The sequence below is a fragment of the Aotus nancymaae genome, unplaced genomic scaffold (genome assembly GCF_030222135.1).
Source record: "Aotus nancymaae isolate 86718 unplaced genomic scaffold, 86718_ANA_hifiasm-v0.15.2.pri h1tg000009l, whole genome shotgun sequence".
In the NCBI taxonomy this organism is placed as follows: domain Eukaryota; kingdom Metazoa; phylum Chordata; class Mammalia; order Primates; family Aotidae; genus Aotus; species Aotus nancymaae.
The window spans coordinates 7875864-7880269 of NW_026988420.1; positions in this window are offsets into that span (position 1 = coordinate 7875864).

Below are 4406 nucleotides of genomic sequence, written 5' to 3' on the forward strand. Positions count from 1 at the left end.
CCTTTCACTGTGTACTGTGTGTATATAAATCCATAGAACCGGGTTAGCTGCTTAGGGAGGGAATATATTCAAAGTGTACCAAGGACCAAATCCTGGAGTTCTCCCAACTTTAGAGGATGGAAAGAGGCCTGGCAAAGGAGACTGAGAAGAGGCCGGTGAAGTAGGAAGAAAATATTTCAAGGAGAGTGATGATTCTGTCAGTATTGCTGAGAATTCAAGTAAAAAGAGGACTGAGAATTGACTGCTGGGTGTAGTAAAGTTGATGTTATTGACAACATTAGTTTTGGTGGAGTGCTGGTACTAGAAGTCTGTAATGGATGGAAAAGAGCTGAGGAGTAAAACTGGCTTTACACAGCTCTTTTGAAGATTTTTGCTGAAGAAGGTAGACGAGAGGAGGGGCAGTAGCTAGGAGAGGTTATGTAGTGAAGTTTTTTTTGTTTATTTTTGAGACGACAGAATCTCACTGTCACCCAGGCTGGAGTTCAGTGGTGTGATCTTGGCTCACTGCAACCTCCGCCTCTCAGGTCCAAGTGATTCTCGGGCACGGTAAGTCCCCTTTATAAAACCATCAGTTCTCGTGAGACTTACTATCATGAGAACAGCATGGGAAAGACCTGCCCCCATGATTCAGTTACTTCCCACTGGGTCCCTCCCACAACATGTGGGAGCTACAGTTCAGGGGAAATTTGGGTGAGGACACAGCCAAACCACATCAATGGGCAATCAAGACTGTTATGCATTTCTGATTATCAGCTTTGTGGTGGCCCCTGTTTGTCCAAGTTGTATTTCCCTAATCCTTACCACCTTCCTCCTATGATCCTAGTTTCTTAGAACTGATGCTTCTAGCTTGTCAAGCTTCAAATATCGGGATCTTTCAGGTGTGTCTTCCCAGTGCTCTTAAAATGAAATCCAAGAGCCGTATGACTTACATGGCCCTACATGATTTGACCCCAGCTTGCTTCTCCCGCCTGCCCCTTGGGCTCCAGCCACATGACCCTCTTCCGCTCCTCCATTCTTCCTGCTCCTGGTCCTCGCACAGGCTGCGCTCATCCTGGAATACTTTTTCCCACCCACTCTGATAACACTCCTTCATCCTTAATTTGTAGACACTTGATGTTTTTGCCCCTTAAGAACTTACAGGCCAGCTCCAGGCTCAACCAAGCAATATCACAACTTCAAGTCAGGTCAGTGAAAGCCCATTCTGCGGCTGGGGAAGTACTGGGAAAGAGCAGTACACTTCTGGAGATGCAGTGGTACAGCTGGAGCCATGAAGGGAAGGCCGGCCTGAGAGGAGGAGCCCTCGCAACAGAACTGAGGTGTTGGAGCCCAGTGATCAGTTGGGCCTGAAGTCAGCTAGCTCTGCTCTGGACTTTTCTGTTAAATGATGCATAAACTCCTTGTCCTTGAGCTAGCTGGAGTTTTCTGTTAATTCAGGCTTTGAGCACTGCCTAATATGCCTCAGCTCTCAGATTGTTGTTTTATCAGGGTTTACCTACCTTCCTTGTTTAAAAGCGGTCTTCCCTCTTAGTTCTTTCTCAGCACCTTATTCTCATCCTTCATAGTATCTGGTAGAATTTAATTCTATTTAATATTTGGGTATGCATTTATTTAACATTTATCTCCCCTACTGGACCACAAAAGTTCAATGAGGGCAAGGACCTTGTTTGCTTACTTTGTCCGTTACCCGGGCACCTAGCAGTTTGAAAGGTTTACTATGTGAATTAATGATTACATCAAAGAGTTGAGATCTTACAATGCCAGGCATGGTTCTAGTAATTCCTGCCACATGAGGAAAAACCCCCATCACCTGGAACTCGGCGAACTCCTCACAGTTCACACCGCCACTGGGCGCCGCCATATTGGGCCTTTTTTTTTTTTTTTTGTGAGAGAGTTTCGCTCTTGTTGCCCAGGCTGGAGTGCAACGGTGCAATCTCGGCTCACCACAACCTCCACCTCCTGGGTTCAAGTGATTCTCCTGTCTCAGCCTCCCAAGTAGCTGAGATTACAGGCATGCACCACCATGCCCAGCTAATTTTGTATTTTTAGTAGAGATGGGGTTTCTCCATGTTGATCAGGCTGGTCTCGAACTCCTGACCTCAGGTGATCCACTCACCTAAACCTCCCAAAGTGCTGGGATTACAGGTGTGAGCCACCGCACCCGGCTTTCTGTCTACCTTTTATCAATATTTGCACCCTTTCCTCCTTACTAGACTGTAAGATTTTGAGGAAGGATCTGCATCTGTGTTAAACTGATCTGTATTGCCAGGATCATAGCACCTGGTATATAAAATAGGAACTCATCTAAAATTTTCAAGATTTTTTTTTTAAGATGGAGTCTTGCTCTGTCACCAGACTGGAGTGCAGTGGCACCACCTTGGCTCACCGCAACCTCCACCTCCCAGGGTCAAGCAATTCTTATGCCTCAGCCTCCCAAGTAGCTGGGATTACAGGCACATACTACCATGCCCGACTAATTTTTGTGTTTTTAGTAGAGAAGGGGTTTTGCTGTGTTGGCCAGGATGGTCTCGATCTCCTGACCTCATGATCTGCCTGCCTTGGCCTCTCGAAGTGCTGGGATTACAGGCATGAGCCACTGTGCCCAGCCAAATTTTCAAGATTTTGAATATCCTTCAGTTTCACTTCATTCTTAAATTGCTCTAATTTCATCAAATTCCATTATTACTATTATTATTGAGACAGCGTCTGTGTCATCTCAGCTCACAGCAACCTCGGTTCAAGTGATTCTCCCACCTCAAGTCTCCCTAGTAGCTGGGATTACAGGCATGCGCCACCACGCCTGGCTAATTTTTGTTTTTAGTAAGAGACAGGATTTCACTGTGTTGATCTGGCTAGTCTCGAATTCCTGACCTCGGGTATGTGTCCACCTCGGCCTCCCAAAATGCTGAGATTATAGGTGTGAGCCACCGCACCCAGCCAAACCCTGTTACATTTTCTTATGAGTTGGTTGGTAACTGGGTTGACATACTAGCGTGGGTAGGGCAGGAAATTCTAAACAGCTGAAGGAACAAATTGGAGCGGCTAGAAATGCTTTTTCTCCTTTTAAAATAGCTTGCTTTTACTGAACATTCACTGCCTACCAGGCTCTCCCCTAATTTCACTGACTCCTCCCAAGTTTTATGAGGCAGGGATATCAATACAACATCTTCCTATTATAAAGTCTGCATAACATTCCAAGGCTAAGGACTTTTGCTTATTAGAACTACTTTTTAGTATTTTTTTTTTGAGATGGAGTCATGCTCTGTTGCCCAGGCTGGAGTGCAATGGTGAGATCTCACTGCACTCTTTGCCTCCTGGGTTCAAGCGATTCTCCTGCCTCAGCCTCCCAGTAGCTGGGACTACAGGTGTGCAACACCACACCCAGCTAATTTTTGTATTTTCAGTAGAGCTGAGGTTTCACCATATTGGCCAGGCTGGTCTCAGAACACCTGACCTGATCCACCCACCTCAGCCTCCCACAGTTATGGGATTACAGGCATGAGCCACCACGCCCAGCCTTAAAATTACTTTCATGTTTAGCTTATTTCCCCTAAGGATTTCTTAAGGGGAGAATCCATAATTTTGTCCTCACAGAAAAGTTGCCTAGTCATGATTAATCCTAACAGAATAAACATAACTTCCTTCAAGCTTGTGCCATTACAGACTCCAGGAAATTGGTAATTTGCAACAACAACCTGTATTTAAGTACTAGAAGACAAACCAAAACAGGCAGACATCTGGCTGCTCTTATCACATTCAGAGTGGAAACTATGACCTTGTCATTCTTTTAAGAGAGGCATTTTGGGTTTGTATAAAAACTGAATAAAGGAGGTCTACTTACTCTAGGCAAAAGTTGCTAATTGTAGAGGGTAACATCACTACAAGAAGTGTCAGTATAGTATGGATGGAAGCCAGACTATAATAAAGTGATGGTAAGAAACTGAGTATGAAAGAACATTATTTCTGGAACTGTTTCAACTAATCCTCTATTTTTGGCTACCTAGGTCCAATGCTCCACTTTTGAGCTGTTATTTAAAGTAGCCCCTCAATCTGGGTCTCATTTTCAACTATAAATGGAAACTATAGTCACTGTGTCTCAGTTGTGGTTACATGAGATAATGCTGGTCAAGTTGTTCCTCAGCATAGTACCAATGTTCCTGACTCATGAGGTCATGTCTGGATAAACACTTCAGGAGTTGAAAATATCCTAAGTAGGCTGGGCACGGAGGCTCACACTTGGAATCCCAGCACTTTGGGAGGTCGAAGTGGGCAGATCACCCGAGGTCAGGAGTTCGAGACCAGCCTGACAAATATGATGAAACCCTGTCTCTACTAAAAATACAAATTAGCCAGGCGTGGTGGCATGTACCTATAATCCCGGCTACTGGGAAGGCTGAGACAGGAGAATC